Source organism: Mirounga leonina, unplaced genomic scaffold (assembly GCF_011800145.1).
Source record: "Mirounga leonina isolate KUSES-001 unplaced genomic scaffold, KU_Mleo_1.0 Mir_82, whole genome shotgun sequence".
NCBI classification, from domain to species: Eukaryota; Metazoa; Chordata; class Mammalia; order Carnivora; family Phocidae; genus Mirounga; species Mirounga leonina.
In genome coordinates this window covers 56,464,155-56,490,723 of record NW_023270825.1, presented here as the reverse complement: position 1 = coordinate 56,490,723, position 26,569 = coordinate 56,464,155, and the positions used below count along the sequence as shown (strand labels likewise).

At 36.7% G+C, this 26,569-nt stretch overlaps 1 long non-coding RNA gene across 1 annotated transcript in view; it reads left to right on the top strand.

Annotated features, from left to right (window-relative positions):
* LOC118002648 overlaps positions 1 to 26,569 on the top strand; it is a 207,203-nt gene that overhangs the window by 10,008 nt on the left and 170,626 nt on the right. The window lies entirely within an intron of this gene.

Here is a 26,569-nt window from a genome sequence, read left to right as displayed (position 1 = left end):
CTAATCTTCACCCCCATGTATCTGTGGAAATTCCCACCCATTCTTTTGAGATCCTTCCTGGAATCCTTAGCTGATCTTTTCTCATCATTCCTGGTAGAGCGCCATATAAATCGTCTCTTATACCTTGCACATGCCCCTATTTTAGCAGTAATATTAATAATAGCTACAACTGTTTTTTTTTTTTTTTTTTTTTTAAGATTTTATTTCTTTATTTGACAGAGAGAGAGACACAGAAAGGGAACACAAGCAGGGGGAATGGGAGAGGGAGAAGCAGGCTTCCCGCGGAGCAGGGAGCCCGATGCGGGGTTTGATCCCAGGACCCTGGGATCATGACCTGAGCCGAAGGTAGACGCTTAACGACTGAGACACCCAGGCACCCCGCTACAACTGTTTTGTAGACTTATTATATGCTAGGCATTGCATTCAGGATTTCACATATTTTCTCATCATTCCTTGCAAGAATCCTATAAGAGCAACCTGAAAGAGCTAGAGTGACCCATTCTGGATAGTTATAATCTTATAAACAGCACTGACCTTTTTTTCAGGGTGTAAAAAGAATGCTTGAGTCAAATCTATATACTGCAGGTATAGGAAGACACTTATGCACATGTAACTTATGTAAATGATGCACTTAGGAACAAAGTATAGTCCCTGGTCATGAGGAACTTGTATTCTAGGAAGAAGTCCAGACAAATGAACAACTGTTAAGTTGAAATGTGAAAATTGTCCTTTTTGTGGATCAAAACTGGTCAAATATGAACAATTTCTTATGATTTGACTTCACATTATATGATAATTCAGGGTGCAGGAGCATTGAATGTTTGCTTTAGGAACCTAATGAAAATAAGACTAAGAGAAATGTTTCTATGCAATTGTCTATTTTACAAGTGTATATGAATTTAGTATTAGCAAAGATTTAAGTGTTATGATAACTATTATTTATTTTAAAGGAGGAATATAAAACTCTGAAACCATAGTGTTTATTTTATATAACAATAGAATATGGGAAAAAAGTGATCCGTGTCAAATGTTTTTGTTACAAAAGATTTGTAGGTTGAAATCATCATTTGATTTTCGTATTTGTTCCTAATATGCTACATATTGAGTTTTAGTGAATTCCAAAGGAATAGTAGTTTTCAAAGACTATTATTTTATACACACATAAATTTTACATGTATATTTATAAATTTTTAAAATTTAAGGGGGGCAGTAGCCATAAGAATTTCTGTTCTTCCATGGGTAAAAAGGTAAGTTTAAGCATTCAAAACTAAGATATTGTGACTAATATATTTTATGAGCATATTTTTTCCACATAGCTTTATTAAAAGATCTTTAATTTACCTTTATTAAGGATTTTTAGGTAAAGATAATACTTAGATAAGAAGACAGTGGTAAGAAGTGAAATGAATTGCTCTTTATCTAATACAGTTGAAATAAAATTTGACCAGGGCAATAGCAGAATATCTATGTGAAATATTGAATGTTAATAAAACAGTAGGAGACAAATAGAATTTCCAGAGGTTAAAATGGTACAAACATAGTAATTTTCTAAGCCTTTCAAAATTACATCAATGCTGAGGGAATATTCTATAATAGATGAGATTTTGCTCATAAACTTAAAAACCATAGCTCTGTATTTGATAGTATAACCATAGTATCCAGCACTGGCTTATGCAAAAAAAAGTGCTCAGCCAGTAGTTGTTGCATGAATAAATTAACAAATGAAATATATCAAAGCCTGGACTTTTAAATCTAATGATTAATCTTTTTAAAAATCAGAAAATCTTTGCAGGCATGAAGGCATTTGTTATATTTGTGGAAACAAGTCAGTGAAGATGAAAATTCTTGTTAGAGGAAGGAATAAAAAAAAAGAAAGAGTCTAAGATTAAATGCTTAGTTTTATTCATTCCAGTGCACATTAATGAGTATGATCAGATTCATGTTAAAGACTGCACATTTTATTAGATTATTAAAAAGTTGACAAATAGTTCTTTAATCTCTTATAATTCATGGATATGCTAAGAAAATAATATTTGAGGGAAAAACAGGCAACTTCTCAGGTTTTAACTATAGCAGACTAACCAGAGTTATAGGGAGAGTCAGAGGCCCAATGGGATGAGACTGAAAAGAACTTGGCTTCACTTCATCTTTTGATTAACTTTGTAATCTTGGACCAGTGGCTTAAAACCTAGACTCTCTCAGCTGCTTCCTGACTCCCTTAATCCAAATATTGCAAAGATAAATGTAACATACATTTTTACATATTATATTTACCATAAGAAGAGTAATTCTTTACTAAACTAGGTGCATGTAAGAGAAGTGAAATTCAGAGTTGGCTAAGAAGGTACCTAAGAAAATGGTAGACTTCTAGTTGTGCCTTGTATAAAATTTGTAATTATTTCTAGACCAGAAGTCCTCAGTCACAGTGTATTCTGGGAACTCAGCAACAGACCTGTTGAAAGAAGATAAACAGCAGGGAGGAGAAGGGGTTTGTCATAATACAGCTCTGAGGCTAGCCCTTCCAGAAGTTGACATCAAATGGAATCATAAGATTAAGTTTGGCAATTTATAGAGGAGACTTGGTTTTGAACCAGGCTATTGTCAATATCAAAAGGGTGGGACCACAGGATGTGTGACCTAGGGCAGATGTTAATACTGTGGTTCCATAAATATCCAGGAATTTTTCAAAGATACGAAATTCATGGACCTCGCCCTTGAGTAAGGGGAGTGGCAAGATCCAGGTAGGGGGTCAGGCACTCAGCCAAATATGGGTTGAGGATGTTTAACTGTCTCATTCATGTTGGATTTGGTCATATGAGTTATTTTGATCTATGAAAGGCTAGCAGACAGGCACAAGCAGAGCTTTAAAAGTTCTTGCCCCATTTTGTCCTCTACCGATCCCCGAGAAGATCCCCAGGTAGTGTTAAGTTATCAGTCTATACCTTAGATTGAACATCTATAGTGCAGATCTGAATCCAATCCATAGCCTGAGCAGGGCTTTCCAGCCAGCTGAGCCCAACCCAAGTCAGCAGAACCACAGTTAACCCTCATCCCTGTGCTTTTGGGAATACATCCTGGGGCCATAAACCATTGAATACTGGATGGTCTTTTTTTGCAGCATATTATCACAATTACCAAAGAGTGTGTGTATGTGCATGTGTGATTTCCTCTCAAAGTCTATAACATTATCCCTGAGTATTAATACTTATTAATATGAATTTTTAAAATAATTTTTCATTATCACCTGTTCAGTGTGTGGCTTTCTCAATCCCAGTTCACCTGGCAAAAACACCAGGGGAAAAGGTCTTAGTTTAATTCCCCTTTAGTTAGTCCTCTTGCTATTTCTAACAGATTTCATCAAAATACAAATGTACTTATTTACCCTATAAATCCCACATGTAATTAGCTCATGCATTTGCTTTTTGGAGAAAAGGACCAGTCAGCCCATGTGTTTTAGTAAAAGCACCTGAGGAATTTGTTTTCTTAAGAACATTTGCTGGACAATCTTTCAAGTAATTTTTACCCAGAAGATATTTTCACATTTTTATAGCACTATAGGAAGCAATTATATTCTGTAGGAAAAGGTGGTAATCAAAACCGTTCAGTATAATACATAAAGCCTAGCCAACATGCGGATCCTTGGCACATATCTGAACTGGATATGCTGATGTGTTTTTGTTTGTTTGTTTATTTTAGCAGGACTGTTTCTGAATTGGAAAATTTTATTAAAAACATGGATAATTTCTCAGTGAGGGTGAGAAAAGATGAATTTTAAATTGATTTGTCAGTTCTTTCTGTAAATTAAATGTCTACCCATGGTGGAATTTTAAAATCTTTTAACTTTAAGTTAGTTAACTGTACTAGCTTCTTTATATCAATGCAGTGAAATTTTTTTTCTAATTTCCAGTATATATCATAAGGTGATTGTCATTTATTATTTAATCCTTATTGTATCTAAAATTTGTATTTTTCTGAAGATTTTTTTTCATTTTAAATAATACTTGTAGTCAAACTACTCTCCTTTTACTACTAAGAAAATATAATCAATAAGGTGAAATATTATTGCATAGAAATAATAATGATAATAAAAAATAAAACAGTTATTGAAAGCCTACTATGTATTACATATTCTAAGAGTTTTATACATATTAACTCAAATATCCTTCATAGTACTAGATAGGTGCTATTGTTATCCCTATCTTATAGATAAGAAAAATAAGGTACAGAGAGTTTAATTAACTTTTCAATGTTATACAAAAAGTAAGTAATAAAAGCAAGATTCCAACCCAGGCAATCAGGTTTTAGAGCTTGGATTCTTAACCATTTATATTAGTTAATTACTAATGTGATAACTCTAAAGATTGTGCTAATTACGATGTTCCTTGGTCATAATTTCTCATTCAAGTCACTGGAGCTCCTAAAATTCATCTTTAGTAACTAGCAAAGATCATTTTATTGGTATAGTAAAAGGGCAGAATATTGGCAGAGGATGAAATATTATACTTAGAGGTTGGTAACCTAAATCTTAAGATGCTTGGGACTTTAAACCTTACTACTTTTTTCCAGTACCCTGTGGGAGGGAATGATCAGAGAAATGACAGATATTCAATTTTGAATATAGTGGATGAAGTGCTTCAAAATTGGGCACTTTCTTATATTTTAATGATTTATATCAAGCTACCAAAAACTCTTAAATTTGATGAATGGTACTTGAAGTAACAGGATTGTCAAGTTACAACATCAAGACTAGAAAAAAAAAAAATTCTGTAGGCAGAGACCATATGTGCTATGTAATTTTGTAACAACATGAGAATAAATATTGCTTGCATACTTGGTTGATCAAACATTTGTTCTGGCCTCATTACTGTCAGCTATTAGGGGGTTATTCAACATAAACCCCTCCATCTCCATGACTGGCTAGAGAAGCTTTGGTAGTAGATCCATTTTATCAAATGTGGTGGTTAATGCCATTTTGGAAATGAGTACCTCAGCATGTGAAGCATTTATTGGAAAGGCAGATCTTGGTATATTCCTGAAACCGATTCCATGTTATATAAAGACTTTAATTCAATTCAAAATAATGATGGGACTTACTAGTTTCCTCTTCAGAGCTCCAAAATTCTGCAGAGCAAAATAATGGGATCAGAGAAGTCCATTTATAACCAGGGATTGATGTGAAATAAAATTGGACATTTTGGACAAAGCAGAATTCCATCAGGGGTTGAACACAACCACAATTATCCTTTTTCAGAGTATTAGAATATTCAGAATATTTTAATTTAAAGCAAGAAAAATCACAAAACTAGATGGTTAAAGAGTAATCAAGAGCCTATTAAAAAGATAGGTCAGCAAGTTAATAGTGCTGAATAATAATATATATCTCATTACAGATGACCAACTATTTCAGTTTGCTTGGGTTAAAAGTGAGGGCTTTGCTGGGTTGTGAGACTTTTCAGTATATATTATAATACATAATAGCCATGAGAATCTCTATGAATAGTCACATGTATTGTATCCTCCCCCCTACCCCTGCCAACGTTTTTTTCTCCTCTATTGACTGTATGAAATAAAGGAAGAGAATACTTTTTTTTTTTTTAAATGTGTGTGGGGTTTTCTGCCTATACTGTGCCTAGTGTTGAGGATAGCTAAGTCCTTACCTTCAAGATACTTATAACCTCAATTAGTTGAAAATTTTAAAAAACTGAAATAAACCAAATAAAGATGCATAATCTATAAAAACACTGAATATGAAATTGCACAATTCTTGCTGTTGATGTTTTTTTTAAATAATATAATTCCCTCTGGCATTTTTTTGTTGACTACTATTGAATAGCCAAGCAGATGAGAAACATTTATGTCTTGTCTTTCCACTTACTTTACCTCATATTCTCAGTGAACTCATTTCATTGACTTGGGGTTTTCCAGATCCAGTTTAAGTCCAGTGATATTTTAGCTGTTTTGTTTTAATGTTTTATTCTGCAAAAGATATTCTGGCAGGTTTTTTGCCAACTTATTTTTAGAGTTTTATCCCCTTGAGTATGATGAATGCTATTATCAAGGAAATAGTCATATTAGATAAAATTACTTATAAAATGTTGGGTTTGGAGAAAATACCCACATACAAACACAGGAGAGGCTGTATGCATGGCCTTCAGGTGGATGGTGTGAAAAGCTTTCAGCAGGTGTGATGGCTTGGGATGACTATGTGATGGCTTGGGATGACTATGGCAACTGAAACTAAATCCACTGTTCTCAGGCTGCAGTTTTTGTTTGCCCACTTGTTCTCGAAGCACTCACTGCCCTCTAAGTGCTGTTAGTATTACTGCTCCATGGTTGATTTTTCATGGGCAGATTGTATCTCAGAATATAAATCAAAGGGCAGGGCATACTTGCTATCAGTTTGCTAATATGCTTGCTTCTTGGCTTTATAAGGTAAAGATAAATTTGATTGTATTCATGACCCGCCCCCCCATAGGGAGTTCTAGCTTTCCCACCCCCACATATATTCTCTTATAATATTTTCCTCCTTTCCTCCTTTCATGAATAAAGTTTACAATGTTTTGAGAAAATACTGTGGAACTTCCTAAAGATTCCTATGGATTTTATAAGGAAATTAAATGGTTTTCATTTTTACTACTTGTTAAGTATTCTCCCTGGGGAATCCAGAGATCTGCAAATACATTACACCTATGCTAAAATTGTACCTTTTAAAAGCAATTAAAGATAGATGGTAATTATGGTAACAGATGATGCCAATGATGAAAGTAATAACCTTAGTTTATTGAAAGCTTACTATCACCCATTGTTCAAAGTATTTCACATACATTATTTTATTTAATTGTAACAGCATTACTATCGTTATCATTTCTACTTTGCAAATGATGAAACTGAGGCTTGCCAGTTTAAATGACTCTCTCAAGGTCACCCACCTTGTGTGGGCCTGCTTCAAAGCCTAGATGGAGATAAAGGAGCCTCTGCAACCATCTCCCAAATACAGGGTCATGGATATGGGAGGAACAGCTTTCATTTAGGAGTGCTGCTGGGAAGGAAAGCCTTGTAGGTTGCATGTTAGCCCAGAAGGTGAAAGCAACATTCACTGAAGTGTAATGCTGATCATAGAATGAACACTCCTAAGTGTATGAAGGAAAGTTTTGAGAGGAAGAAAAGTGGGAAGTTGAGTCAAGGGGATGGGGAGAGAGCCCAGAGTATTTTGTGGATGTGGATACTGCTGGGGGGGATTGCTTGTATGATGACTAAGGATATCAGGACTCTGAAGCAAGGTTTAGCTGGCTGTGAGTTTTCCAAGAGGAATGTGTAATGGAAATGAATGGGGAGAACGAAAAACTCTGGGGTTAGCTTCAACCTGATGTGTGCTGCTGGATCTTAAATTCTAAAGTAGAGATCAGAGGCCCGAATTTTAGTGCTGATGCTGACTGGGGGAGGGCCTAGTAATCAGAATCTGGGCCTCTGAAAGCAGAGGACCACGACTCAAGTTTTGTAAATCCTCATTGCAGCATGTATGTCTGGGTGGTGATGTGTTTTCATGGGATTGCATGGTCCTTGTGTGCTGGGAATTGTACTTTACTAGGGATAAAGAGTTCTCTTTGTAGGGTGAGGAGTCATTGAAGGCAAAGGAAAGTAAAATCTTTCACAATTCGAGCAAGGGAAGGTGGATGACTGGGAAAAAATAATTTTGACTTGCCACTCTAGTGTCAGCAACTTTTTTTTTTTTAATATTTTCTTTATTTGACAGAGAGAGACACAGCAAGAGAGGGAACACAAGCGGGGGAGTGGGAGAGGGAGAAGCAGGCTTCCCGACGAGCAGGGAGCTCGATGTGGGGCTCGATCCCAGGACCCTGGGATCACGACCTGAGCCGAAGGCAGACGCTTAACGACTGAGCCACCCAGGCGCCCCAAGTGTCAGCAACTTTACATATATATTTTATTTTAATTTTGAAACAATATATTGGCTTGATAATATTATTTTATAACAAAGAATAAAACTTGGGGCTTGGACAGATTTTTTTAAAAATAGCCCAAGGTCATATAAATAGTAAGTGGATCTGGGATTAAAATCCAGCACATCTGACTTCAAGTATTTTACTTTTTACATTATAGCACATGGCAAGGCATTTTTAGCCATAGACTGTCTATTGCCTGAATCTGCTAAACATAAACCTGTTCATTTCTGAATCTTGTCGATGGTCCAGACCTTTGCCAAGACACATAAACAACATCTATGACCTATAATGTTTTTCATTTCTGAAGTTTGTCTCCATCTTCTATGAAATCCTAGGTTTTATATTTATAGCCAGCTTTCATTCAGGATTTTCCTTTATCAGTAATAGATAGATGGAAGAGAGCTTAAGTGGTGGGAGTGAAGTGAAAGTTCATTTACTTTGGGGGAAGATCTTGACTTTTCTTTACTCAGAGATAAATTGGGAAACCTCTGCTATCATCCCTGCTCTGACTTAAAAAGCAAATCCTAAGTCCCACCCACCCAAGTCGTCAGCACCACCTGCGCTAAGGCCAAGCCCTTTCAATTAGAAGCAATAAACAAGGAGACAAAAAGTTTCAAGTATCATCCCACTGCACCGAGAGGACTTTGTACAATCATTGCTGCACTGCGGTAGTAGTTTCTACATGGACTTATCATAGCACTTTCCATACCACCTTATAAATCTGTTTCATCCTCAGTAGAAAGTAAGTAACTAAAGGAGGAGCACGGTTTTCATCCCTGTGCATTCCTAATATTTTTACAAGTACCTAGTAAGTCTTTGTTGAACAGTCAGCTCAAAAGCGACTAGTTTGCTGGGGAAGTTAGGCCTGCCTGAAGGCTCTGTCACCTCTAGGCACTTGACTCCAATGAGAGGTGATCAGTTCCTAATCAGAGATGTTAAAGCATGGGCAGGAAGAGATGTTGGCAAAACATGTTGTAGACATTGTCAAGTTCCTTTCTCAGCCTAGGGTGCTAATTCCAGAGTCTCGGTGTGTGTCCCACCTCCGTCATTCTCTGTAATTTTGCATGAAACCCTTGATATAACTGCTCAGTTCTTTGTTTACTACATAACCAGAGTATAATTAATAATCTATAAGATTATTTGTATTTTAAGAAGTTTTTACTTTTATGAAGCACTCTCTAAACAATGGATATACTTCTTAGAATAAGTGCAGCCTCTTCAGACCTAAGTGTATCTTTAAGACCCAAACCTAAATAACTTAAATCATAATGAACAAATTGTTAACAATAGGGACATTGGAAATCCATCCACTTCAATTTTAATGTTTGACAATATTTTTTAAAATTTTCATTTCGGTGGTAGCCCCTACCTCTGGAATATTATTAGAAACCTTCACACCATATAGTCACTTATGCCTGCTGCATTCTAATGAAAATAAACAGTGATGTTTCTTTTGAGACATTCATTCCTAAAGAAAAGTCCTTAGAGATAAGCACATTTAGATGCATAAGACAACTTTCTTTCTGTGTCTTGATAGGCAATGAGCTAGAAAGGAAGAAGAATAGGGGGTGGGGGGCATGAAAAAGGAATGACCCACTCTTCAGTAGGATTTTTATTTTTTGATTCCTGTTTCTGTGTGAAATAGCCCCCTTTGCTCTGGACCTGAGCTGAACTATGGCTTAGACTCTCTGTTTAGACCACCTGGCTTTGAATCCTGAATTGCCATTTAATTTCAAGAGTAATCTCGGAAGAGCCCTTCCCTGAGGATGTGAGTCAGTTGCCTTGGCATAAAATGGGCCGAATAATAGACCAATGTCACAGGGTTGTTGTGAGGATTCAATTAGAGAATGCATGTAAGGTCCTTAGGAGAGTGCTTGGCACATAGTAGACATTCAGTGAACGTTAACTGTTGTATTCACTGCCATTGTTGTTAACTTGTTTTCTGTTAAGGCCAGAGCAACTCCTCTGCTACTCAGATATTTCTGGAAATAAAATGGCTCAGAGTTATTCTGTGCTGAATGGAAACCCTACCAAGTGCTGCTAATTCCATTTGAGTTGTCTGCAACTTCCACTTAGTTCATGTGCATAGTTCAAACCTCCATCATCGCTTAGGCTATGATATTAGTCTTTTGACTGGACCTGAAAGTCTTCATTTCTCTAATTCATCTGCCATGTTGCCATCAAAGACATATTTTGTGTTGCAAGAGTGACACCTGCTAGAAACCCACTCTAGCACAGAGTAAGTGTTCAACAAAAATGTTTTTTTTTCTTATTTCTGTTTCCCATCTAGTGAAGCTACAGGCTGCTTATGGATGAGCAAGCTCTTCAGTATTGGTGACATTCAGGTAGCAGCAGAACTAAATGTGTCAGGGATTCCACAGCAGAGATTTTCACACTGTGTTAGAGATTGAACTGGAACAATTAAGTTGCTTTCCAGCTCTGGGGATTCAATAATAATATGGCATAAGCTGAGTGTAAGAGAATCATCTATTGTTGTGAAAGAGTCATAGGATTTAGACGTATTTGTGAGGTCACGTCTAGATGTCCCCCTGGCTCTAGAAATCCATATTAATCTTTCTGTTGGGTGTATGGGATTTTTAGATATAAACGTTAATGAAATTGGCTTATTATGTTTATAGTTTTATACCTGATGCTTTAGGAAACTCTTTGTGATTAAATATAGTTTTTTTCTTTTGAATGGGCTAAAGAGAAAAGAAAATAAAAAAAGGGTATTGTTTGATATTTGCATTTTGGTTATTCTGATGTTGTAAAGAAATACTGTAACTAAACCACATGATACTTTCAAATTTTAGTTTTTACATTATTTACTTATGATGTGAAACATCATTTGAGAAAAAGGGGAAACAAATATATTGTTGCATTGGCTACACATTGAATTATTGTGATAATCAAAATCCTACCTTGCTCATATCTGTACTTGTGTAGTTCCTTTGATATGCATAGTTTTTATTTTATGATTAAGGGATTTTTTTGCATTATTGTTCAACCTGGGATTTTGATCTGACCCGTCTCTCCACAAACTGGGCTGAGCCCTTCCCTGAGGATGAGGCCCTCATAAGGCTCCCTGTTGTTCACTTAGGAGAGAGGCTGTCCCTCAGACCAGAAGCTTAGGAAGGAATAGGAGGGCATCAGAGCTAGACCCTTTCTTGTACCAAGGACGCATCACAACGATGGAGAGGCTGCAGGGTCCTAGAAGTATCCTCCCCATGAGGCAGCCTGGGATCTGGGAAGAAGGAAATGTTGTATGGAGCTTGTGGCTCTGAACTAGCCCTTTGAGCCGAAGATCTGGATGTTCTCTTTTCTTTGGGACAGGAGTATAGAATGGGCCAGGTTTTAAGAGCAAGGTAGTTAAAGAGAATTCAGTGATGACCATAACTTAAATTTCTCTTGTTTTCTTTGATTATTTCCCCCCTTTCTACCTCAGCATATATTAGGCACTGAAGTGTATTTTCCCTCTCCAAAGTCCTATGTTGAAGCCCTAATTCCCAGCACCTCAGAGCATGACTTGGAGATGGGACCTATACAAAGGTGATTGAGTTAAAATGAGGCCGTTAGAGTGGGACCTAATTAATCCAACTAGTGTCCTTCTAAGAAGAGGAAATTTGGACCCACAAAGGGATACCAAGGACCAGGGATGTGTGCACACAGAGCAAAGACCATGTGAGGACACGGAGTGACAGTAACCATCTGCAAGCCAAGGAGAGAGACCTCAGAAGAAACCCAATTTGCTGAAACCTTGATCTTGTGCTTCTAACCTCCAGAACTGAGAAATTTCTTCTGTTTAAGCCAGCCAGTCTGTGGTACTTTGTTATGGCAGCCCTAGAAACTAATATAGCATCTCATAAAGCATCTCTTTGAAGCATCAACTGGGTTTGTCAGTGCTGACAGGAAGCCACAGAAGGAATACCAAGGGACCGGTAAAATGTGTGACCTGTGCATCTCGTTGCTTTGGCTCACTAGGCATGGGGGTTCTATTTTACTTTTTAATAAAGAAGACAATTCCCCTCTAATCACCAATTATAAACTGAGCTGTGAAAGAAAGGAAAGGTGGAGGATTAAAGTAAATTGTACTGACAAAATCATTCTCCCCTTACATAGTTTTTAAAGACAGTTGTTTAAAATCTGTGTGTGATTGGAAAAAATAAAACTGCTTTTGAATTATGGGAAAATGGTTTCTTACCAACCATTATACTTCTGAGAAGTCAGCTTTTCCTTTAGCAGATATTTTTAGAAACCAGGAGTTGAAACAAAGCCGTGGTTCTGGCACAGTGAGACCCACGTAAATGCTCATATAATTTAGACACCTATAACCTCCTGGCTGAAACTATTAGGTAAATTATACTATTTAAATACTAATATCCTCAGAATTAGGGAAGAGCTTAAAGCAAAAGGAACAAACTGTGTTTTTAATTTTTGTACTCAGGAAAGTATTATATTTAGTTATTAGAAGAAGGTTTTACAGTATATTTTGTATTTCCTATGATACGTTTATGGCTTCTATGTATTCTAATATAATTCTCCTTGATTTATTATTAAACAATAAAAATTTAAAGCATTTGTTTTCATACAAACCTTGGTTTTAAAATTTTTCAATAGTTCGTGTTTTTTTTCCCTGTGACAAAGAAAATACATAAATATGAAGGAAAATATCACCTATACTTTGTGATATATATTTTTATTGTTTTTCTTTACTTATTATTTCTGTTTTTTTTAGAAAGAGCGAACAAGGGGGATGGGCACAGGGAGAGAGAGAGAAAGAGAGAGAGAGAGAATCTTAAGCAGGCTCCATGGTCAGCATGGAGCCTGATGCGGGGCTCAGTCTCACAACCCTGAGATCATGACCTGAGCTGAAATCAAGAGTCAGACACTTAACTGACTGAGCCACCCAGGCGCCCCTCTTTTGTTATATATTACTTTTCCATTCCTTCACATCAGGAAAAGGACATCCAAGTTCTAGGGGGAAATATTTTTTCATGTTTTGAGGGAAAAGTCTGTTACTGGCCTAGGCTGGCTACACATTGGTGGTTAATGTTGGCATTTCTATCCTAACTACCTTCCCACTGTATTATTTTTCTATTGCTGCTATGACAAATTATTACAAACTTAGTGGCTTAAAACAACACAATTTATCCTCTTAGAGTTCTGGAGGTCAGAAGTCTGAAATTGGAATTACTGGGTTAAAATGAAGGTGCCTACCAGTCTGCTTTCCTTCTGAAGGCTCTAGGGGAGGATGTGTTTTCTTGCCTTTTCCAGTTTTCAGAGGCTGCCTGCATTCCTTGGCTCGTGGGTTCTTCCTGCATCTTGAAAGCCCAGCAGTGTAGCATCTTTCAATTGCTCTCGCTCACACTCACGCACTCCCTGACCTCTGCTTCTGCTGTCAAATCTCATTCTCTGACTCTTGGCTTCCTCTCATAAGGACCTTATTATTACATTGGACCCAATGGATGATGCAAGATAATCTTTCATCTCAGGATCCTTTACTTAATCACATAGTTAAAGTCTCTTTTGCCATTTAAGGAACATATTTGCAGGTTCTAGGTATTAGGATGGGGGACATCCTGGGGGGCCATCATTCTGCCTACCATCCCACACAATCTGAAGCTCTTCTGATTGTGGAATGGATCATTCAGGGCCCAGAAAGAGTGGTTAACTATCTCTGGTATTTTAAAGGTCAAAGTTACAGATTGTGTCTATACAGTTGTGGTCAGATTGAATAGGGGTCTCTAGTGGAGAGTTGCTGTTGACATGAAAATGGCCTAAAAGCTGAGACTTGACACAGGAAATACAGGTTCACAGCCCATTATCCGGAACTCTCAGGACCAGATGTGTTTCAGATTTCTGAACGGTAATGTGGTTTATAACTCTATATTACATAATGTTCCCGGTGGGGGTCTGTGTCTAGATTAATTACTATTTCTGCAGTGAAACATGAATATTCATACTGAGATAAAGACTGTAAATAGCCTTACATCAGTTCATGTCAGGTTTTTGCCACTTCTTGAGTTGCAAAATATTCAGTTTCTAGAGCCTTTTTGATTCTGTATCATTGTGTAGGAAAGACCAAGAATCAGAAAACACATACACATACGCACTTGTATACACATATATGCAAAAGACTTTCATATCATTGGCTGTCTAGTGAAGATTGGGTTGAAAGTTGTATATGGAAATAAACCAGAAAAAAGGCAGGGTCAAATATATTCAAAAGTGTAGTAAGGTATTCTATCATAGATTAAACTTTCCTTCTTGAACAAAAAAGAGCTGCTCTTGTATATAGAAAACAAATAAAGGTGATTAAACCATTAGAACTTTTCCTTGGAGCAGATCTCTTAGTCATGCCAATATATATATATGGTATGAACTCTATCCTTGGGGTTTGGGAAGAGACTTTTTTCTAGACCATGGACACTGGCTCCTCCATGTGTTATTACGGATCTGGGGAGGGGTAAGGGAGATCCATCACTATGTTTTAGGGAGGTCCAAACAAGTCCCAACATAAGGGAGCACAATAGTGTTCCTGATGGTGTTACTGTGAGCAAAGAGAAAGATTGGACCTAGTCCTGACTAGGTTAATGGGCTGGTCCTGGTGTTACTGTGAGCAAAGAGAAAGATTGGACCTAGTCCTGACTAGGTTAATGGGCTGGTCCTGACTCTGAGATGAGGGAGAGTAGTGGCCTTAAGTGTGTGAGGTGCTGGGTACTAAAAAGCTAGTCTGACTCATTCCCCTAAATTTTGCCTTGAGTCTAGGAAGTGGCTGAGTGTGCAAATTGAAAGAACTGGTCTTTTGGGGCACAGGAATCCTAAAGTATGGAACCTTAGTTTAATATAGAAAAAAATGCTCTCTGTATTAGTAAGGAAAGCTAAGCCATACGGAAGTAACAAACAGTCCCCAAGTCTCAAAGCAATAAAATAATCTCCCCACCCTTATTCTCCCTCTGTGTCTGTATGCTCCCTGGCATTAGGATCATCTTGGAAGAAAGAGAGCTCTGAGGGCGTCACACTGGCAGTCTTCCCTAGAACTGATACATGTCCTTTCTGCTCCCACCTCATTGATCAAAAGTAGTCAGGTAGTGCCCCCAAACAACGAGGGGTCTACCATGCACTCAGAAGGCAGAAGAACCAGAAATATTTGGCAAACTATGCTAATGACTGTGATTACCTCTGAAGAACGGATGTTACTCTGTAGCAGCAAGAATGGAATACCTGAGCTCAGTCTTTAGGTCACAGAGATTTTAGAGTTAGTTTTATTAGCAAGAGTGTACCATCTCTCCACAACCCATGCTTCTCTGGGGGAAAGATAAACCTCTGCTGCTTCTCCACAACTCTTACCCCACAGTGGCTCAGTTCCATGGTACCATTTCTTCACCAAACGAGCAACCTGGAAATAGAAACTTATTCTGATCTCTGCTGCAGCACAGCTTCATACAGGGTAGCCTAATCTGGAAATCATAAGGTTTTACCCCAAGGGTCAAATATTTTAAGAAGAGTCTTTTCCATTGACCGGGGGATGGGGGGATGGAACCTGATTGTCCTCATTTATGGAGTAGAGTGCTTTGTTGAGCAGTCATGCTTTAGATATAACTCAAAACACAAGCTTTAGCAGCCATTCCCCTCCAATGCATGCAGTGCACTAGACTGTTTTCTTTCTCTGAGGCTTGCCCACATCTTCATCACTACCCATCTGTCCTCCCCACCCGCCACTTCCACACACACTTGCACATTCTAGTAAATCTGCAGTACATGGGAATCCCTGGATGTAAAAAGAGACAATTGGGGTTTATAGTTACCTCAGTGCTGGAGCCTTGCCCCCAGGGATGTGAACATGGTCCCTTTTTTGCACCTCAAACTGTAAATTACACAATCAGAAGTTCAAGCAAACTTCCCCTCTTCTCTTTTACAAATAAGCACTGACATTTGCTTGACTGTCTTGAGTGGTATTAGAATTGCCTATATTTTGTTCTCCCTTTTAACTGCTGAATATGGATGCCACGGAATTGGCTTGTAACAAGCAATAGCAAAATGTAAAGGATTATTGCTTGCAAATGTGTTAACTTAAAACAGTCTGTTGCACATGCAAGGAAATATTATATTTATGAGCTGTGCAGTGTTCCAAGTTTATTTAACAGTAAGAATCTGTGTGGTTGGAGTCAAATGTTAAGTGGTTAAATGAAGTATGCATTACTGGCTCACCATATCCAATTGGTATTGATTAATGCACTGCTACTGAATATTTTCCTCTTACAGATGTTCACAAAATATCTTCTTTTCTGTTATCACGATCCTTGTATTATAATCTGCAGGTGAGAAATTCTTTTCTTCCTACAGTGCAATTGTGTAAAGTGCTTCATCTCACTCTGGTAAGACAAATGAGGACTTTTTAGAGATGATTGCTGTAAATGCCACATTATACTATCTGCTGTTTCCATGATTTTGGCATTAAGTAGGATGAATAAATAACTTAGTTTTCAGTCACTCATTTCTTTTGCAGCTCGTCATCTGGCATGCCACATTTTCAGTTTACTGAATTTTATTCTACAAATACATTTGTGTTGTAATGATTATTTAATATCATAGCAGGAATATTAATGGCCCGGTGGGCAGGAGACTTGAAGTTGAGTTCCAGTTCCATTACTAAGTATTTGTAATACTTGCCAGTTCCATTACTAAGTATTTGTAATACTTGCTGTGTGAGCCCTGTTTTTAGGTATAAAATCAATATCTTAATTCTAAGTTTCACTTTAGTTTGAAAATGATCTGATTTGATACATTCATTATCAGTTAAAGATACTAGGTTAGAGGTTACTATAAGTTGAAATCTGACTTTTAGTCATTCAAAATTTTTGTTTTCTGTCAACACTGAGATTAATACTTCATTTAGATAACAGACATCTTATAATCTTATTAATAGATTCATATGCATAGTATAATACAACATAGTATATAATTTGCATGTAATATATATTTAGTGATATGTAATAGATTTATGTGTGTATATACAAATTTTTTTTTTTTTTAAGATTTTATTTATTTATTTGACAGAGAGAGACACAGCGAGAGAGGGAACACAAGCAGGGGGAGTGGGAGAGGGAGAAGCAGGCTTCCCGCTGAGCAGGGAGCCCGATGCGGGGCTCGATCCCAGGACCCTGAGACCATGACCTGAGCCGAAGGCAGACACTTAACGACTGAGCCACCCAGGCGCCCCTGTATATACAAATTTTTGTTTACTTTTTACATGTAAACATATACATTTGTTTCTCCTCTATTTATACTAATATATGAAAATTTGAATTAATGATTTATTAGATTATTAAAAAGGACAAACTGAAAAGAGGTTACTCATTCACTGTAGAAAAAAAATCATTTTTAAAGATTTTATTTATTTATTTGAGAGAGAGAGTGAACACAGAGGGAGAAGCAGACTCCCCACTGAGCAGAAAGCCTGAGGTGGGGCTCAATCCCAGGACCCCAGGATCATGACCAGAGCTGAAGGCAGATGCTTAATTGACTGAGCCACCCGGGTGCCCCCCAAAACACTTTTTTAAACTTAAACTTATTTTTTTAAAGGATACTGAATTGTTTGCCCACAAATCATTAGCTCTTTAACACAGAAACTTGGAGGAGGAGCGCCCAAGAAAATTTAACTTTGAAGTGTTGGGGGTCATCCTCCAATGAAGTCTAACCAGATTTGAAAGAAGGGATGGCTCAGTCAATTAAGCATCTGCCTTCCAGTTAGGTCATGGTCCCAGGATCCTGAGATGGAACCCATGGCGGGCCCCCTGCTCAGCAGAGAGTCTGATTCTCTCTCTCCCTCTGCCCCTCCACCCTGCTCATGCTCTCTCTCTCGCTCACTCTCTTTCAAATAAATAAAATCTTAAAAAAAAAAGAGGGGATGAAGATTTATAGCACTCTCTTCAATTACTTAGAGGATTATTATATAAAACAATAAGTTTATTCTGTGGCTCTAGAGGAGAGAAAAGGGCCAATCACTGTTCTTTTCGCTGATAAATATTTATAGAGTATCTTCTCTGTGAGGTACTGTGGATACTTACTAAATGCTCACTGTACCTGAAAGTTAGGATAGGGTGATTCGTGTTACAATGTGAAGAATGATAATTTTTGCATCCCTAAAAGGACAATGAGGTATCCATCACAGGCAGTATTTTGGAAGAGAATGGATTAAAATTTATAGTAGGAAGGGAAAAATGAAGTGGGGGGAATCGGAGGGGGAGATGAACCATGAGAGACTTTGGACTCTGAGAAACAAACTGAGGGTTCTAGAGGGGAGGGGAGTGGGGGGATGGGTTAGCCTGGTGATGGGTATTAAAGAGGGCATGTACTGAATGGAGTACTGGGTATTATATGCAAACAATGAATCATGGAACACTACATCAAAAACTAATGATGTATAGTGATAAACATAACATAATAAAATAAAATTTTTAAAAAATTTAAGGATATTATACTTAGGAATTCTTGCCTCATGAAGGAGGAGGGACTAGTTAATTATTGAGTCATTTGATCTGATCCTGTGAAGCTCCTGTGAGAGTACGAGGGATTTAATTTGATTTACAGTTCAAAGAATGCCTTTTCCTTGAATACTTCAGGTGGGCATTTGTTGAAGTAAGGTGAGGTAAAGTAGCATACCTTCTTTTTTCATAGAAAAAAGAACTCTTAAAAAAATTACAATTGGCCTGGGAGAAAAGGTAAAAGTAGTCTCAGTTGTGGAATGCCACCCTGAGGCCTCTTTGGCCTGTACTAAGAGGCTCTGTGATAACAATATCAGGAATATGCAAATAATGAGACCAAAAACAGCTCCTCAGGTTTTGCTAAGTAGTTTTTATGCTTTAATAAAATGTCTAAATGTTCTACATCTGTTTTACTTTTTTGAAACATTGGACAAGAAACATTCAGAGGAGGACCCATACTTAATACATTTTTTTCCATTCACAATAGTAAAATATTTGTTACTTAGATACTAAGTACTTGTATTGATTATAGCTATCCTAAAATTCTGCTCAAATATAGTACTAATACAGGTTTTCATTTATCTTTTCTGATCCTCATCTGAACCTCATTCCCTGGTATCCATACAAACTGTGGATAGTACCCATCCCATGACATTATCATAAGGAGTAAATTGTATGATAGTTTATTAGTGCACAGTTCTAGATAAAATGATTTTTGTCTTTAGTAATTTTCATTAATAGCATTTTAGCATTATATCAACCCAAGTTGCCAATTGCTGCCTACTGTTTAAATCAAATTCTTTGGAACACACGTGGTTGTATAGTTTTGACTATAGCTTCCCACCAGAAAAATTCTATCTCTCAGATACAAATCCACTAATAACATTCATGGTAGTCCCATAAAAGGAAGCGATGCATCATAGGTAAGAACTAATGTATGTGGATAGGTCACCAATGTAGAAATTTTTTATCAGTAACTGATAACAGAATCTGAGGTATAGAGGGATGATGGTAAAGAGCTTCGATTCTGGAATAAAACAGACAGATTTGAATCCAAGCTCTGCCATTTATAAATAATGATAGGCATGTTACTTAATTTCTTGAGTCTGTTCCCTCATTTGTAAAATGGCAAAATGACAAACAATTTCTTCATAGTTTTCTGGGGAATCAAATGAGAGGATACTTGTCACTTGCTTGTCACTTGCATAATGTCATTACAAATAATGATAGAACATAAACTTGTTCACAATCACAGTTATAAATCTTATGGAATAGGATTGAATCTCAGCTCTAAAATTCAGGTACAAGAAATATAATTTCATTTTTCTAAAAAAAAGAATCCTGAAATTGAACCATGGTCTTTTCTATAAGGGTAGAAGATCTCCTACCCTAGATTTTCATTCCTTGCTCACTAAAGTCTAAAAGGCATTAGCTGTGCCAGGACTGTGGAAAGACATTCTTTGATCATAAAATCCTGTATCTACCCAGGTTACCATTACTATCTTACTTTGGCCCTTTGGTTTCACTATCTCTGTGACTTCTATGCAGATTTTGGAACACAGGATACGTGAATGTGTCAGTGGTTCTATCCACCTATGATTCATATAGCCATTTCCTCTCTTGGATGTGGCCTTGAAGTCCCCCTTGTCTGTTTCAGCATATGGCTCTTGTTGTGGACTCACAGCCATTTCTGATCCTTTTTTCCTTTCCACCTCCTTTCTCTCATGAGAGGTAGGGATGTTTCTTTGAGTCAGATAGGGTTGGGAATGTCTCACCTATGTTTATTTTGTACAAAATAAATATGCTTCTGCATTCCAGATATATCTACATTCCAAATTCCAAAAACATCTAAATTCTCTTAGGGTGTAAGGTTTTTGGAAAATAAAATCTAGAAAAACTATCAAGCAGATTTCTAGTTCTCTGTATTTAAAGATAAGAGTAAGGAAGCAGAAGCAGGAAACTACCAGGAGAAAAGGAATGTTATTAGTTGATTATCAAAAATTTTAACCTTGCACTTCCAAATTGATAGCATTATTCAAAATTCTATTTTCCTAAGTGCTCCACAAATTCTAGGTCTTTTATTTACTGAGGACTCAGCTAATTTTTGTGGGAGGAATTGTAAAAGCAGATGGTTCTGCTACTAAAGAATTTATAGACTTTGATGGGGGAAATAAAATATATATACACAGGAAAACTTTGACATAAATATGAATTAAAAAATTATAAATTGGGGGCACCTGGGTGGCTCAGTTGGTTAAGCATCTGACTCTTGATCTTGGCTCAGGTCATGATCTCAGGGTGGTAAGATCGAACTTCCGTTGGGCTCCACACTGAGTGTGGAGACTGCTTAAGATTCTCTCTCCCTCTTCCTTTGCCTCCTCCTCCCCACTCTCATATGTGCACATGTGCTCTTTCTCTCTCTAAAAGAAGAAAAACAACTGTGAATTGAACAAGAGGTGATGTCCAGGGATTTCCTTATGGGAAGAGGGGAAAGTGGCCTATATAGTTTGATAAAAGTTTCCTGAAGATTCTGCTTTGCACTTTTCTTCCTTTTGCAATTACTGCATAGAAGGCTAAGTTGGATTTCACCAAGTATTAATAAGATGATAGACAGCTTGTAAAAATAAGGACTATCTGATACCACTGAGAGATTTGAGCAAAATGACAAAAAGTAACAATTTAGCTAGAATCACCTGACACTAGTGCCCACTCAGGATCCAATGAAAGAGGAAGATGCCAGGCTTAGAGAGGAAGGGACTGCAGACAATTATAAATGTGAGGTGAATGAAGGAGGGACCTGGGGCATGTAACCAAGACTAAGGAGAAGAAACCTATGGGGTAATTGTCAGAGCCAGTGTCTCTATACATCTTATTGTGTGGTAAACACTGTTCTGAGCGCTTCTCTCATATTCACTCACTGAATCCACATAACTCTATAAGGTAAATACTCCTATCCTCATTTCTTTCTTTCTTTCTTTTTTTTTTTTTAAGATTTGTTTATCTTAGAGCTCGAGCACGAGTCGGCATAGGGGGCAGAGGGAGAGGGAGAATCTCAAGCAGACTTTGTGCTGAGCACAGAGCCCAACATGGGGCTGGATCTCATGACCCTGAGATTATGACCCCAGCGGAAACCAAGAGTCAGCGGCTTAACGGACTGCACCACCCAAGCGCCCCTCCTGTCCTCATTTCATAGATGATAGTGAGTCACCCAAGTTACATGGGTAAAAGCAGTGGGAGTAGAATTTGAACCTGGGTAGTGTGGCTCCATAGCTTATGCTCTTACAAACTACTTCTCAAGCAATTCCAGGGTAAATTCAAACAAACCCAGAACAGATTAGGTTTAGATGGTAAAGAAGCAGAAGTCCAAGCTAGCTCCCTGGTTTTAATCCTGGATGACTGAAAGAACTGTTGCAATAATGATGCAAGAAAGTGAAAAGGAAAAGAGTCTGTTTCATCATTTGCATAATAGATTATGCAAAGGTATATATATATTTGTTGTTTGCATAGCTTGTAAATAGATTTGGTAAAGCCCCAGTTATTTAGGGATTTCTTCCCTAACATTCCCCCCCCCAGCTTCCTGAAATATATAGCCCATGGTGTCCAAGTTTTTTGTCCTAGTATCTTTGTGTTTGGTTGTAGCATTTAATTTTGTAATTGTCACATTAATGATTTTTTGGCTTCTCCTCTAACCATTTGTTGAAGGGGTATTAACTTGAAATTGACTTATCTTGAGAAAGGTTTTCAAGAATTAGTTGGCCAAGAGGATTCCACCCCCGTGTCTCAAGGTTGTGAGTTTTTAGGTGAATGTGAATGTGTGTGGCTTGATCCTTTGATTCTGTGTTGTTGCTACCATTTTACTGAACTTTGTTTGACTGACAGTGGTATTTAGAGTTTCCTATAATGGCACTCTAAGAATAGTAGAGTTTTGAATTACTTTAATGAAAAAGATTCATTGAGTGCCTAAAATTGGTTATTTTGATACATAGGATAATAGGTGCATGTTCAGTGAGATCCACTTATGGCACAATTTCTTTTGCTAAAATGACTTATTTTTGCTACTCTCCTGAAATCGATACCACTTTGAATGTCATTTAGGTGGCAACAGACCATTTTTAAAAAGCACATTATTCAGTGCACCTTTAATTGCCTAATAGTAATACAAAAAATACACGGTGGTTTGTTAGTATTGACTAAAGAACTGCTGTGCACTTGTCCAGGAGGCTGCAGATCACAATTAGAAGTGCTTTCATATATATGAATGTCAGGACTGAGTGCAAAGATGCATTTGATACCTTATTCTTTTATGGAGCTGGATTTTGTAGCTTTAAAAAGATTTTTTTTTAATTGAGCTATAAATCAGCAAATTTGGTGAAAAAGTTGTGAGACTCTAAGCACAGTGAAGGCAGAGACAATGTTTGTCCTATGAATTCCTGTGTTTCTAGGGTTGAGTGTTCAATAAATGTTGAATGAATGAGGGGGAAGACACTTTGTAAATGAATTCAGAGAAGACTTGAGAATTAAGCAAGAAGTCATAAATGAGCCAAAAGCACACAGCAAACTCTTAGAAATAACAGAATCTCACTCATTAAATCTGGCCTTTAAATTGAGAATTTTCTTAATGTGGCTTTTAGATATGCTACACAGAATGTCAGGTTTTAAGAGATTACACTTTGCCACATGGTGGCATCATTGTAGTTTTGATGGAGTTTTTAACCCCAAGCTGAAGAAATTTATTTTGACACATACCATTAAATACTTTTGTTTTGATGAAATGTATATGAGGCATTATGCAGTTGGCCTATAAAGGTATGACAAAACTTTGAATATGCCTTTTTTCTGCAAAACTTTAAGAATAACCCTAAATTTAAGAATAACTCCTCCATTTGTAATTACTCCCTTCTTTGCACCATAAAGCTTCTCCAATCAAGTGCAAACAATTAGATTAAAATAAAATTAGAATAATAAGGAAGGAGTTCAAGTAAATTGGAAAAGGCAAGTTAATGTAGTATTGTTAAATTTTAAGAAGAAATTTTATTTCTCATAACCATTAGAGGTTTATAGAATTAAGCTCTTTCCTCTGAGCTAATCTGAGATTCTCATAATGAAGATGAAATTATGTACTTTCTTTTTGGAATGGCACTTTCAGCATGTTTCTTTCATATTTTTTTCTTTCTTTTGTGACTATGATGTTTAGATTGGAATTGATTTGGTCTTCATTGGATTGTTCAATCTTCTTTTAACACTTCCCAAAAGGATCTTAGACAAATAAGGAGATTATCTCTCATGTTAAGACCCTTGCTTGAATTTGGAAGACAAGCTGGTTATTTTCATCCAATACTCCTTCTCTACTTTTTTCCTACTTTGGGCTCAAAGTTAATTACAACACTGCCTTACTGTTTAATACAGGAAAAATTATTTTAAAATGTGAATTAAATGGATATTTCTTGGGGAAGCATAAAATGTCTTTGTGCAAGATGCATGTTCTTTTGAATAAGAGATTATGCATTTTGGCCCTTTCCTTGGTTGATATATGTATACATTTAAAATCTCCGTGAAGTATATAATTAAAAAAAAAAACTCTATTGACATTAAATCACAGATATTGGACTGCCTAATCATGCTGTCTGGTCCAAAACCTACCTGTTTTCAGTATTCCACATCTTCCATGCCTTGCTTATAAAATATATTATTGTAATTCTCTATTTTATCTTTTATAGTAATTTATTTTGCCTCACACTTGTTTTATATGTTGAATATTCTTTCAGAGACTTTTGGGTAATGGGAATGTAATTAATTTTCTATTTTTCTCATCTACATTTATAACATATTAGAAGACATTAAATACTTAAAACCCAATTGCTCTTGAGATTGTATATTTCAGATTTGCAGTTCAGTTTTTTGTAAGGAATTTGTATTTTATCCAGAGAGTAAGTAAAAGAGGTAAACACATTAACAAGGCATGAGGACTCTTAGGTTGTGACTTTAGGAGAATTAAGTGGATTATGGAACCATTGCTTTCCCTGGGGCAGCTCTGAAAAATCTTTTAGCCCTTGTAGAAACAGTATGTGACTTTGTAGGAGGCCACAGTAGATACTTTGTTGTGTAGATACGGAAGAAACATGGGAATAGAATGATTTCTGCTGTAGGGGGAAAAATAAAACTCTTAGCTGTTTGGCTCAGCAGTTTGTTAAGAGGCCAGATATGTTAGATATTATCTTTATCCCCACAAAGTTTACAATAGCTAGTTGGTCAACCTTTGTAATTATTGTCAAGTTGATCTTCAGAGTACAGATTATAGTCTAGAGTCCAGGGTACCATTCCCTACTTCATTGTTGCTCACAAGTTGATTAAACATATATAGTTTCATGTTTAAATGTGAATTCAAAGGGTATATTCTTCTCGTGAGCTATTGAAATCTAACTTGGAGTTTGGGTAAAGCTGCATTGAGTATAAGATTATTTTGGAAATATAAATGAATTATCAATTAGAGTCTTTATTACCAAGAAGAATTAAGAATTATAAATATGTCACCATGCTCTCTGGATAGTCAAGGAAATTCCTCTAGTTACTGGGTAACAAAAATTACTCTGATAAACAGTTGTAAAAAGTAAATTCTTTGATTTCTGTCGGTGTGAACAGTTATACCCTCTACTGAAAATGCTGGTACCAATTTTAAGTCAGTTGCAGGAAGGAAGTATGGAAGAGTTAAGCTGAGCATTATGATGTTTCCATAATATTTTGTTCTACCATCGAGTAATTATGAGCCTACATGTTTCTTCAACTCTCTCCATTTCAGAGTCCTCTAAATTTCATCTAAAAGCAACCCTAAACTTCACAATAGCCTAACAAAATTCTCAAAATATTTAAGAGCAGGGAAGGGGTACAAAAACACTCTTTTCTCTACTAAAAGTTTAGTCCTTTACTTTTCAGTATCTATTCACTAAGATGGAGCTTTATTTTGGCAGACAATGGCACAACTCTAATGTATCAATTTAGTCAACATTCTATTAAAATAAATATATTTGGAGAAACTGGGTAGTTTTTTGTTTGTTTGTTTGGTTTGGTTTTTAATTGTAAAGGAGCACTTTCTGAAAACACCTTAAATGTGTTTTTGTATGTTTGGAGTTGTATTCAAGGGAAGCAGCACCAGAAGGGACATGGGTTGGAATGAGGAGACAAGGTGGTAACAGGATCCATTGAAAATCTATTCTGCTACAGATTGATAGAAAATTTAGTTGTGATAAAAATGATATTTCAAAATGGTATCTAAGCACATTTTAAAATGGATGTTCTAAGTGTCTTTAGTACCTCACCATTGTTTAAATGCAGTTGATGCTTGAACAGTATGGGGGTTAGGAGTGTTGACCACCTGTGCAGTCAAAAATCTATGTATAATTTTTGTATCCCAGAAAACTTAACTACTCATAGCCTACTGTTGACCAGAAGCCTTACCAATAACATAAACAGTTGATTAACATACATTTTATATGTTATATGTGTTATATATTGTATCCTTATAATAAAGGAAGCTAGAGAAAAGAAAATGTTATTAAGAAAATCATAAGGGATGCCTGGGTGGCTCATTTAGTTAAGCATCCAATTTTTGATCTCAGCTCAGGCCCTGATATTAGGGTCATGAGTTCAAGCTCTGCATTGGGCTCTATGCTAGGCTTGGAAACTACTTAAATAAAAAATCATAAGAAAACATACATTTACAGTACTGTTTGCCTGTAAGGGGGACCTGGGCAGTTCAAACCTATGTTGTTCAAAGGTCAAGTATATTTATTATCACTCTTTTATTGGTGATGGCTTTGTACTCACTGCTATTTTTACTTGAGTGGCTTTAAAAACCAACAGTATGAAGAAATTAATGTAAAGGGTTGGTATAAGAAGATCTGTATTCCAGGGGCTAATGGCATAGAGCCACATAGGTGAAAATAAGAGAGATTAAGTTAGAAATATAGGGTTAGCAACAGGAAAGTGATATTTGAATACCCCAGCATATTTAAACTGATAGCAAATATTTGACAATCTATAGGCATATCAATTAGTGGCTAAGGCATTTGCTTGTTTGTTTTTTAAGTATAAGGACTCTGATAAAGACTTCTGATTCTGTACACA